Source organism: Varanus komodoensis, unplaced genomic scaffold (genome assembly GCF_004798865.1).
Source record: "Varanus komodoensis strain SLA01 unplaced genomic scaffold, ASM479886v1 scaffold58, whole genome shotgun sequence".
Taxonomy (NCBI): domain Eukaryota; kingdom Metazoa; phylum Chordata; class Lepidosauria; order Squamata; family Varanidae; genus Varanus; species Varanus komodoensis.
In genome coordinates, this window is record NW_025336197.1 from 971,684 (window position 1) to 985,374 (window position 13,691).

Consider the following 13,691-nt stretch of genomic DNA (forward strand, 5'->3'; position numbering starts at 1 on the left):
ACTGCCAGTTCTAGGCGAGTTCGTCCCGCATCATGAACTTCATATGTGGCTGTACACCTAGTCCCAAGTCTAGCGCCTGCCCCCCCCCCCTTTCCACTAGGACTGACACACCATTGTGGGCTGGCACTGGCAGTGGCCAGGAAGGGAAGTGTTCCTCACAAGGCTATGGACTAGTAGGTAAAATTCCAAAAAAACCCATCTTTCACACTGTGGTCAACTATGGTTTAGTGAAATGGCGGTAACTGATACAGCGCATGCAGGTGTTTTACTATACTATGATGCTATGGAGGGGAAGAAAATTGAACAAATGCATACTTTTGGAAATTTTACATTTCTTAGAGCTGCCCCTTTTCAGTTTGCACAGAAGGAGCTGCACGGGCTACCTATTCATTACTGGACCAAATTTGAGAATTGATTACATCTTTTGTGTAGGAAGGTTTCTTACTGCCCTGCCATGGTTTTAATGTTATCATGTTTTTAACGTACTTTTCTTATACTTGTATCCATTTCATCTTTTTACTGTTTACTATTCTAGAATCTGCCTAGATAAGAAGCAGTATACAAATTTGCAAAATAAAAGTAACAAATGTCCATGTTAGCTTGATCATATTTCCAGTGATATCATCTACAATGCAGACTTGTATAAAATTTCTATAAAAAATTTAATTATTCACTACAGAAATATGATTATTTCTATAACTATTGGGTAAGATCAAGATTTGTGCCGGATCAACTGCAGTGATGGAAGGAGTGATGGTACTTTTACAACAGCCCCATCAGTCCACTGAAAATGATGCATGGAGAGTCAGGAGATCTTGTTTGGAAAGAGTGATTTGTGACTCCATCTTTTCCTAAGATAGACCACCTTCCATCCTTGCAGTTCTAAGTGAAAATACAACTAACAGTGCAACCATGTCTATGTCCACTTAAATGTAAGCCCCACTGAGTGTAATGGAACTTGCATCAAGAATTGTGTAAGTACAGTTCACAGTATTTCAACTTAGCAGAAAAATCATATGGTCCCCAGTCAGCAACCAATGGGCCAAAGTTTTGTTCAGAAAAACCTCTGAACCTGCCTCTTCCTAGTCACCACAGATGTCTGTCATGGGTTCTTGTGTTAGAGTTGGCTAGTTCGAGAGTTCTGTGGATCAGTTTTGCCCCTGGAATCACCAAAGTCTACAGGCTGTGTTCCCTACAACAGGGGCAAAAAGATAACAATTTAGTGGCAATCTGTACCACAGCGCTACAAGGGTTACATTTAGCTTGTTTCCAAGATAAAGTCATCCAATTCAGAGATCCATATTTGGCCACTGGGGCATTCTACAGACATCCATTAAATGGACACCATTTATTTTTCCTCTAAAGCAGGAGTCTCAAACTCGTGGCCCGTGGGCCAATTGCCAGGATGGTAGGGCACGGGGGAGGGGCCCTGTGGCCTGCAAAACGTCGGCGGCGCCCGGGCCAGCGGCGGAATGAGCGGCCCACCACCACTGCGGTGGTGGAATACTTGATGCGGCCCAGCCTCACCCAGACTCTACTTCCAGCGGCCCCCAGGTAAGTTGAGTTTGAGACCCCTGCTCTAAAGGCTTCTGCTTGTTGAAAGCAAAAATCTGATAGTGTCAGGAGCATGCCTTGTGAACAAATCCTAAGCCTTTCCAATGGATCCTATTCTCTCCCAGCCCCCAAGCATGTCCTCAGGCCTAACAGAATGTCCCTTTTTGGAAGACTAAGAGGCAGGGCAGGGCAGGGCAACCCTCTGCTGTTCCTTTCCCTTTCTTGGCAAGAGCCTGGCAGGGTTTAGGATAAGACGGGTCCCTTGCCTTTAGCGTTTCTCAGCAATGTTAAAGCAGAATCATCACAATGAACCAGAGGGCCTTGATCAAAGAGCCATCTTTTTTGTATTGTTATCCTTTATGAATTCATGAAGGAGAGAGCTCATTACTAAAGCACCTTCTTTGCAAGTAGAAAGTCTCCAGTTCCATTCCTGACTCCTCCAGGTACCACTCAAAAAAAAAAAAAAAAAAAATCTTGCCTGCTTTGGAGAGCTACTGCAAATTGGTGTCAATCATACTGGGCTAGATGGACGAATGTGACTCAATATATGGCAGCTTCCCATGCTCCCATGTTTCATAAAGTTGGAAAACAGTGAACCAATGAAATATGATGAAGCAGTGGTCTGAGAAAGAAGTGTAAGGCACCCTTTTTCACAACAGTCCAGAATTGGAAGTCTCCAGGTGGGTTTCAGACTATATGATGACAGATGGATGTCATTCCTGTTATCATGTGCTAGTTGAGTATCATTTCAGAAAAACCGTTAAAATATTACTGTGTCAAGTCTTTGGAAGGCAATTTTGTGTTCACTCAAATTTACATGAAAAATACATTTTCATATATGTATTATCTTTCAAATGTACAACTCCCAAGTGTCTGTAACCCTGCCAAATATTTAAAGGCTCACACTGAGCTGTTTGCTTTTTCCCTTCAGCTTCAAATATTTTTGGAAGTTAACTTATATTAACCAGTAGGCAAAACTATGTACACAGGTTTAGAGCTATTTCATCATTTTCTTCACACAGCCTATAGGTGTAAATAACCTATATATCCATAGGAAAGAGAAACTAAGAGAAACCACAGTAAACTACAATGCCAGAAATAGAGTTATCTAAGACCTGGTAACAGTTTTTCCCCCTATGTCTTGAAAAATAAAAACGTAAAAAAGAAAATATCCACAATTAGTCTAAACAGCCTACAGATCTGTCTCTGGATATCATCTGTAAGATTACTTGAGTTCATATGTGTCTCTAAGATCCAGAATTATCTAAATATATACATGCACAGTGCTAATAGTTCTTTTCAGTTTTTTTCCCTGAGAGTCTGATGAAGATTTGATCTGAAATGGTGCCACCTTTGCAAAAGCCCCACTACTCTGGGATGATACCATCTGCCACAGCCTGAGCTTTCTGTTCCAGCCAAATGCATTATTTATAATTATATCTTCCATAACTGTGTGGCAACGGGGATTGAGTTTTTTCTAAAGTTCAATTTTGGTTCATCGAGGCAGCTTTAAAATGTGTTCTATATTCTGAATCCTGTCCTCTCATATGGTAGGAAAGGTGGCATTGAAGTAATTTTGGACATGTTTTGTAGGTTAAAGAAAAAAATGAAATACTCTTAATAATTTGTTTGCATTTATATCTTTATGTTTAGAGGACAAAAAGGAATGTTTCTAAGCCTTTTATATTTAAACCACTCTTCAGCAAATCAACAGAACAGCTTTCTTAACTATGACCTGTAGATACTCTATTCATAAATAAATGGCTTATGCTTAAAAGTGCATTGTTATTCTTTCTGAGAAACAACAAAAAGCCAAAATTAATCAGGTCTGTTCAATCATCTAAACCAAAACTGCTCATGCTTTGCTGCCAAATCAACCAGCCACTACAAAATCTGTTATCTGTGATTGCTCAGCTTCAGGTCAAAAAACCACTTATCCTCCACTGTCCCCCAAACCCCTTTCTACCATCTTTAAGGGTTGTACCTTAACAACTGCTTTTACATATGTGTAAAAAGGCTAAGAGCAGCTTAATCAAAGGCACTGCAATGTTTACAAAAATATACTATCTTACCTACCAGGGACTCTAGAGACGGATGTTAAGATAATCAAATTAGGCTATTATTTTGCATGTGCAAAATACTTCAAAGTATCATCTCCAAAACTTTCATAGCCCTTTCTGATTGTGTAAAGTACATATGGAAAAAGAAGCATTTATACTGTCTCATCTGTGTTAAAAGCTTTCAACACTCGATCAGCAGAGGGGGCAAGGCTACAACAACTTATTTACACAATTATCTAAATACGATTAAACAGCTGATGGACAAATATTAAACTGGAAAATGTATAGTCATTTCAGCTTAATGTAATCCTCTTTCTGTAAACACCCAAGATGATTTTTTCTCCAACTAGAACAGTCCTGACATCTCATAAGCCTAAGGGTGAATAGCAAGAGATTGTTTTTGATAGTTATAAATATTCAAAAGACATGCAGACCATCTGCTTTCATAATACAGGTAAAGTAAGACTGAAATGGTGACTGCTATACAAAAATGGTTCTTTTAACAAAGTCTTCCTCTCCTCGAAAACTATAAAGACAGATGTCAAAAACTGTTTATACAGGGTAATCAAGAGTGTGCAAGATGGAATATTCCTTTTACACAAAGCTTGTTGGAGAGTTGTCTATTCTTTTTTCCCATCTGCGTGTTGCAACACATTTCTAGGAGTTTAAACATCTTTCTTTCTTTTTTAATGGAGATTTCACAAATACCCCAAAACATGGTATCTGGATTATGAATGCTAATTAATTTCAACTGAGGGATTTTTTTTCCTACTGAAAAGAAAGTATGGTTTGAAATGGCTTGCTCTAGGTAGAAAACAGTAAAACCATTAAACAAGGTTAATTTCACACTATTCTGCCACTCACTATTTCCACACCACCACCTTACACATGTCAGCATCTGTTAAATTAGGCTTGCTATAAGTAAACCAAGTCTGATTTTCCTTTTATTTTCAAATAAGGTTTTATTTATGCCTTAACATTAATCACGGTCTTCATGAGAGGGCTTATAACAACTTAATGATTTTGTCAAGTGGCAAGTTAAAAGATATCTTATCTTCTGAGCAGAATATTAAGAGTGCTGCCCATAAACCCTTACAGTCAATTTTCAAAAATGAAACATTATCTTGACAGTAACCTTTTAATGTATCATATTAATGACATAGCAGTGTTGAGCAGCACCTTATTTTTATAATTCTCAATAAAAGAGACATTTACTGAACTATCCATCAAAGTGCTGGTTCCTTTCCTCTCCCCCCTCCTCAAATTCTTAAAGGCTACTTCCACTTCTGTAAAATTCCCTTTTCTATGGGTCTTTTCCTACAAAGGTAAAAATCATCATTTTTTATAGTACACCCAGTCCCTGGGTTGAAAATAAGTTCACTTCCTGAGATGGTCTTTAAGTCAAATTTGAATGTAAGTTGATCACTTATATAAAAGGCATATAAAACAGTAACATCTCCACATACACTAAAACATCTTAAACACAATATAGCATTTTAATAATGATAATAATAAAGAAAATTCAGTACAGGTACTGAAGAGAGAGAGAGAGAGAGAGAATCTGATTATGGAACGTCTAAAGTCTAATGCTTTCAAAATGATCACCTTTTTCTGATTGCTTTATTGTTTCCACTTTAGTTACAATTGTGATTGTTTTTCTTTTCTTTGACATATTATCTGCACTTGGATCAGATTTATGGTTTGGAGGTATGGTTACAAACCAAATACAGTACAGAAGGCAACACTAATTCCACATGATCCGAAACACACTGGCTTGGATACGCTACTTTATCATGAGCATAAAAACTACTGTAGTTCTGCCACCACCATGGAATTAGTTCCAACTTTGCCACTCAACACTTCCCCCCTCCTCCTTCCCTTTCCCTCCTTTCTTCCTCCCTCCCTTTCTATTCTTTCCTTCTTCTCTTTTCCTGGCCACCGGTGAGTTCCCATTTGCTGCTCAAAGATGAGGTGGGACTTCTGGGGTGGCTTCTTCGCAAGGAAGAGTTTGTTCTTAACTTGGACGTTCATAACTGGGGGACTGGGTGTACTACTGCAGACACCACAATTAGAGTCCACAATGGGGAGCCACCCCCTACTTCAGATTCAGAATGGCCAGATCTACACAATCTAATCCATTTGAATCTAACACAAACTAAGAAATGAAAAATCCTGCTGTATGCTCACACAGCTGCTTTGCTCCTCCCTTCAGCTGATTTGGAAACAAGCCAGGAGCTGCCGCTAACTATAGCTTCATTTTAGCCCAAAACCTGGAAACTATGGTTACATGTTTCCAAGCAAATGAGAATATGAAGCTATGGTTTAAAACTGGCTTCATATTCTAGCTTTTTTGGAAGCTGTTAACCACATTTTGCTGTTCTTACATAATGGGAAGCTTTATTTCATAGCCACTTTCTAGCTTGTTTCCTTACTCACATGAAGAGGGAAACAACGCAAATGCATGAAGCTTGGTTTTATCTCTCAGGCCATTAAGCCATGGTTTGATCACTCAAATGTGGTCACTGTTGTACCTGAGGTAAAAACAAACAACTGCCCCCTACTGCAAATACCCCACCTTGCTGATGATGCCAAACACTTCCTTTCATTGTATAACTGGAGAGAAAAGTACATGTTGGAGAAGAAAATAAGATACTGTATTACTGGTATATTATTGTTCCTATCAAAAACCCAACCTATGATATTTCTAATCACATCTGCAAATGATATTTGGGAAAACACACGCTTAAAGTTGCTAATCATGGACACTGCTGAAGGGAGGAGCGAAACAGAAAAGACAGACTATTTCTAAATTTTATAATACATACTGCAAACAAAAATGACTACACTTTGTTCTCAGTGGACCAAGGATTGTATTGTTCTTTTAAGCTCTATTATGCAGTACTGAAAACAAGATATATCACATGGTTTAAAAACCTCATTTAATCTTAGTATCTTCCACATTTTTAAAGGAGAACAGAAAGGAAGCAAGAAAGCCCTTCCACAAAAGCACTGAATTCCATTGAGAAACTTTTGAGTGCAAATTCTAGCAGTGGACTGGTCTGAAGGTAAAAGGCGCAAAACCAAATGTATTAGCATACCAGCATATTTGCCTATTTTATCTTCAATATCTTAGAGAGGTGTTTCCATTTTTTAAAATAAGTGAGAACTTTATATAGGTCAGGAAAGCAAACAGTTAACGGTTGGGAGAAATTCAGCCAGGATACAGAAGGAGAAAATCCAAGAAAGTCAGACTGGGGCCTGTAAAGATTTTAGAGAATTTTTTAGTCAAACTTCCATTCACATTGTGGTGCATTAGATAGCACTCCGATCACTGTTTCCAAGGATTTAAGCAACAGTTTCACTTTTAAATACGAAACACTCAGCATGCAATCAATCTTGTATCTCCTTTTGTCAGAACCATAACTAAACATTGTAAGGCACAAAGATTTGGACTATCAGAAAATTTGTTTTATTACATTTACTGTTAGTATAAAGATAACTGAAGAAACTCATCATCATCGTTGTTGTTATTATCATCCTACCTATTTCTTTATCTCAATGCATACCTTTCATCAGTTATGCATACCATATTATATACTATATTATACTATACTGGATTATATATATTTATGAATATTAGTACATTATGAGTTGCTTTTCCTCAAACTAGTGTGAAAAGATATCATTAAAAGTATGACTAATACAAAAATGGGAGCAAAATTAATATATAGAATCCACTGCCTCATCCCAACTACAAAAATCATATCTGATAATTATATTCCATGGTGAACAATCCTAGGAAAGAGCTACAGAACAGATAAATGTTATTACCACTATTTTCATCTTAAGTCACTAGTTCCCTGTAATTTGTTCAAAGCCTTCAACTGTTTAAAGATTGCTCTTCCAGCCCATTGTCCTCTCTTCAAAGGTCAGCCACTTGATCATCATATATAATATATTGACTCATTGCTATAGCATGTTCTGGAAGACAGTTTTTGTAATAGAATTAAATCAAATAAACCCACATTAGATTCCTCGATCAAAGGGCAACATAGATCTGGCAAATCAGTCAAAAATATGTAGCTCTTTACCAATTTTTCAGAATCAAGCCTCCTATTTTATTCCCTTACTTTTCCCTACAACCACTGGCTAAGTGACATTTGCTTTTTCCACAGTCTCTCAACCATCCTTCCCCAACCCCATGCCCTTCAGTTATTTTGGACTTCAACTCCCATTTACTCCAGCCAGCACAGCAAATAGTTGGGAATACTAGGAAATAAAATCTAACGCATCTCAGACCAGGTTTGGAAAGATTAATACAGGCACTATCCAGAGCTGTCTGGAATGAAAGAATACTCCATGAATACTAGAATCTCAGTGCTTTCCCTCCCACAAAAAGAAAATTTTGAAAACTTTCCCAATGAATGTGATTGGTGTAATAATTGCTCTTTTCACCAACACACACACACACACACACACACACACACACACACACAGAGAGAGAGAGAGAGAGAGAGAGAGAGAGAGAGAGAGAGAGAGAACGAACAACAGGCAGCTATTGAAATAAAGATATAGCTATGGGGCTGGATTCACACTATTTTAGTCCCACTTTAGCCCCATTGAAATTAATGGGACTTCAGTTTAAAGTATTTTTTTTAATCCAAAAGTCTCCCAAAGAAGCATACATGCAAGTCATGACTAACTTGTAAAACAAGTCATGACTAACTTGTATGACAGATTTTGATGGGAATGAGGGATGTCTAAATTAGTTCAGAATCAACCCATAGTCTTATTACGATCTCATTTATGAAGACCGTACAAAAACACAATTTAGACATGCCTTTTTGAAAAGCTTAATTCTTGGATAACCATGTAAGAGAATAGGGAAAAAGCAATCAGTAAAAATTAAGCAATAGTAAATAAATCATTTCAGAAGAACATCAGATTGCAATACATTCTACAATGAACAAACTGTGGTTTCACAATTTGCAACTCATGTAACCAAGTGGTCCTGAGTACAATGTCATGGCTTCCCAAACCTGGCTGCCCCATGATTTAAAAAAAACAAAACAAAACCTGTTTTGTGGAAGGACCATTCCCAAGACCATTTCTTGCTCCTGCTCAGTTGCCATGGCTTTAGTTTTTAAATTACTTTGGAGGGGTGACTCTGTTTACCACTCTGACTGGCAATGTAGAGAAGGAGGCTGCACATTGCATTGGGTGAGTTGGAGGCTGCAGCCATCTGCCTTTTTAATTTACATAATTTTCCTCCTAAGTGAGAGTGGTAACTATCATTTGAAGTTCAGATTTTGAAGCCATTCTCACTCTGGGGAACTATTTAAATTAAAATGGCGCCCAATTGCAGTTTTAGCTGCCCTGCTGGCACAACACTTTGCTTTTCCACTGTACTGTACCACTATTGCTCTAGAGGTGTTATTCTGTGTCAGGAGGGGGAGTGTCTTGCAGTGGGAGGGGTGAGTTGCAGAGCCCTGGACATTTACTTTGTGGTCTGTAGTTAGTGGCACCTGATGTAGTCATGTAATGTTTAGCTATAGCCAAAAACGTTCTCAATTTTTTTTAAAAAAATTAAATTTAGGGTCATGTATGTTTACATAACAACATAATATGCAAAGAAAAGTGAACTAATACTTAATATTGACTTCAATGTTTTTGTCTACTTTGCTTATATTCAGGTACTTTCCCCTAAATGTCAAAACTTCTAATTTATTGGGATAAACATGTTCATCTAATTAAAAATAAATAATTGTGTATCCAGAGTCCCAGGCTGGGGGTATCATTCCCTAAGCAAAGAAAATGGGCAGGGGAGTGCAGTGAAAGCAGGACTGACTTTCCTGTCCATCATGGCAGGGCAAACAGTTGGGAGATTTGCTGGCCATGATCCCCAATCCAGTAAGCCATCACAGATCAGGAAGGGGATGGAAGTGCTTGTGTGATGCTGAGGTGATGTGAAGACAGCTGTGCCTTTAGGGGCCTCGGATACTTTGTATGAGATCAAAGACTTTCAACTTATAGGGCTTACTGCAAAAACCTGGGCAGTGGGACCAATTACGTGGCTTCCCACTGGTTCTCTTGTTCACACAGCCAGAGTATGAGATGAAATAATATTATGGTTCTTGTAATACTCTCCTCTCTATATATGACTTGAGGGGAGACCAATATTGTGTGGCCCAATGATCCTGAAACAAATGAAGTTCATGAAGACTGGGACCAACGTCTTCATCCTATATTTAAAGAGCATCTGAATACCTATCAGTATAAAAGGCCCATAGCCTTAATGCTTGAATCAATGCTTTATGTATAGCACAAATACTAGGATTTCTGTAACATCTTCATGAAAATAATGGTGGTGTTTTCCAGTCATTACAAGTTAAACTTATGCATAAACAATTCTTAATGGAATTATATAAAAATGATAAACAAATCTCCTTCAAGCCCAGATTTAAAAGCTTCTGTAGTCAGTGCTTGTTTTACTTCACTGGCAGTAAGTTCGAAGACCAGACAACACAGCGGCAAAAGACTCTCTGTTTAAGGTTCTCTCTTAAGTTGTTTATAGTATTGACAACATTCTACAATAAGAACAGAATGGAATGGAAAGTATGTTTTCCAAAGAATTATTTAGCCTATAAAATCTCTATTAAATTAAGTGAGAGTTCATAGTCAGGAACTTCTATAAATATGTGATGCACAGGTGAAAAGCAGTAAAAACCTCAAACTCAGTATAAATATCGTCATTTTAGCAAAGCTGCAATTTCTAGCCACATATAGTTCACTGTATATACCCAGCTCTCCTACCACATATGGCTTCTTTCACATCTTCCCCTATATTAAAAATAATGATTTTCTACTTTGAGCTCATCATTCCATCTTACTTTTCTATTACATCTTTATATTCCATAGTTTCTGTTTTAACACTGCATTCAGATGAAGCACTCCTACTGACGTACAAGAAAAAATAGACACATCACAAAATTCCTACTGATGCTCTGTGGAAACCACTGTTTGCAAAATTGAGAAGAAAACCCAGGATTTCTCAGTTGCCTTCTTTATCTTAACCAGAGTTTGTAAGCTTACTCAGACCTTGGTTCAAATGCAAATTATGAAGGAAAACAGAGTAACATTCACCGTATTAACATCAGTGCATGGGCAATGCTAGACCATGATACAGCTGGCAATACTGTATTTACTTGTCTAGGAACAAGCCCTACGAATTCCTATGGACATGGATCTCAATTGCACTGTAAGACAAAGAGGAAAATGAAAGATGAATTTTCTCTATAGTGGGAAGTAGGAAACGAATAAGTATATATCTTCTTATTTTCAAACATTGCTTTTCTGGGAGGCAATACTGGGGATAAGTATTTTAGTGGCAATTTATTGTTCTTTTTTCAGTGAAGCCACCTATGACCCACCTTTATGGTATACCCATTTTATATGTTAGGTGGCTTGATATTTCAGGGAGGTCAGAAATATTAAGACAAAGGCAAGATAATTGCAGGGCGAGTGATGAGTCTAAAGACAGACAACTTATTTTACACTGTAGTAGCAGATGTAACAAAGGCCATACATGATAGGAAATTAATCAGTGTTGGCTGTGTGTAGCTAGATATGGTGGTTATTATTATAGCTAAAACAATTCTCTTTTATACGGAGTTTGAAGCTTTTATAGCTTCTTAATGTCTATGAATCTACCTGCACTGGACCTTAAAAGTATTCTTCATCACCAGTTCATATCTTCTCTTTGGAGTGAAAGCTACTAAATGTTTAAATCATCTCCCTGGTCTATCGTTTATTCAGGTTAAAATTAACTTTTTTTTGACAACACAGTAGCTATTCGCCAGGCCAGGTGGACCACAATGTTGTGAAAGCACTGTCAAATATTATTTTAAAATCCACACTTTTTAAAACAGAATGGAGGTTTAAACATTAAAAAATAGCAAATTAATGCACACACCTTACAGCTGGAGTACCAAGTAGGTGTTTTACAAAAACAAACAAACAAACAAACTTCTGCATATGTTTGGTGAACACATATTGAGTTACTGACAGGAAGAAAATTGATTGCATTTGAAACATGGGTCTGAAAGAGAGCTTTGTGAATACATCACAACAATCGGGTTCAGGTCTGGGTTTGGCACGGAAGCAGCTTTGGTCATTCTATCTGAGGATGTGTGTCAGAAGAGAGATGGGGAAGTGTTACCCTTTTGGTTCTCCTGGACCTCTCAGCAGCTTTTAATACCATCAACTATGGCATCCTGCTGGGGCGACTGAGTTGGGTGTGAGAACTGCATTGCAGTGGTTCCACTCCTACTTGAATGTTAGGCTTCAGAAGGTGGTACTAGGGCTATACTGCTTTACCCCTTGGATTCTCTAGTATGAGGTTCCTCAGGGCTCGATCATATTCCCCATGCTATTTAACATCTACATGAAACCACCGAGTGAGGTTTGAGTGTACTATCATCAATATGCTGATGACAAAGAGCTCTATCTCTCTGTTCCACCTGCAGCAGGTGACACTGCAGTAGTGCTAAACTGGTGCATGGATGCAACAATGGACTGGATGAGGGTTAACAAACTGAAGCTCAAGCTAGACAACACTGAGATGCTATCAGTGGGTAGTTCTTCTGACCAGATGGAGGGAATTCAATCTGTTCCAGATGGGGTTGCACTACCCCTGAAGGAGCAGATTCATAGCTTGAGGGTACTCTCTTTGAGCCATACTTGTCACTTGAGGCCCAGGTGACTTTAATGGCTTGGTGCACCTTCTACCTGGTTCAGCTATGTCCTTATTTGGATGGAGATAGCCCACTAAGAGTGAACTATGTTCTGGTACTCTCTAAAACAGGTTACTGCAATGCACTCTATGTGGGACTGCCTTTGAAGACTGTTCAGAAACTGCAGCTTGTGAAAACGGCAGCAGCCAGACCAAGAACAAGGACCACATGGTCTGATTATATAACACCAATTCTGGCTTGCTTGCACTGGCTGCCTATATGCTTTCAAACCCAATTCATGGTGTTGCTCTTAACCTAAAAAAGCCCTACATGACTTGGGACCATGATAGGCTTCTCCTAATCTGACAGAACACCTTACAGAATGCCTCTCCTGACCTTCATCTATCCAAACATTATGATCAAGCTCTGGAGCCTGCCTCTGACTGCTACCTCTGAGGGAGGCTTGGTTGGTGGCAACTGTACTATGTTTTCAACATTAAGACTGTCTTCTACAGAACTGGTCACATGTCCCAAACTGCTCTTAAGATTTTTCTTCAAGTTATTTTATTTTTTAATCTGTTTAAAACTTGGGTTTAAATTTTGTATTGTAATATTTTAAATACTGTTTCAATATGTTAACATTCCGTATTGTATTTTTGATGTGCTTTTGTAAACATCCCAGAGAGCTTTGGCTATTGAATAACACAGAAATTAATTAATTAAAAACAAATATGCAAATATTCTAATAAAGCTTCAAACCCAAATCAATTAAAATTGTATGGTTATTGGTTAAACAAATCTAAGGCAAAATAGAATCTTTCAACATTGAAAATGGATATATTGCTAGAACTTTGAAAACAGATCACACCACTTTTAAATTCAGTTTTGATTAAATTAAAAGCAGGTGCACTACGAGCAAAAGTGAACAACAGAAGCTCAAAGTAATTGTCTAAGGATTTCTAATCAGCAAAGGCCTCCACAGAGTAATAGATCCATTGTTCATGTAAAACAACCACCTTTCTTCTTCCAGGGGATCTAATTCATTCACTGGTCATTTGCTGTCATGAATGACCCTGGATCTAAATACTTCACTGAGCTCCTGTGCCTCCATTTACAAAATACTTGAGCTGCACCAATATCCCCCCATCTGCTGGTGGCATATTTAATTAGGGCATGCACCTACAACCATATTCAGCTAGGGCCCAACCAATCTGGCAATTCAGACTAATTTAGAGGTTGCCTGTTTCCACTTTGATCTCTATCTAAATCTTGATTTGGAACTCCAAGTCTTCATGTCTCCTACCGACTGCCACTGGAAATAAAGGACAGGCCATAACCTTTCTTA

The 13,691-nt window shown here is 38.1% G+C and overlaps 1 protein-coding gene across 8 annotated transcripts in view; it reads right to left on the minus strand.

Moving 5' to 3' along the window:
* SATB1 (SATB homeobox 1) overlaps positions 1–13,691 on the minus strand; it is a 129,504-nt gene that overhangs the window by 61,882 nt on the left and 53,931 nt on the right. The window lies entirely within an intron of this gene.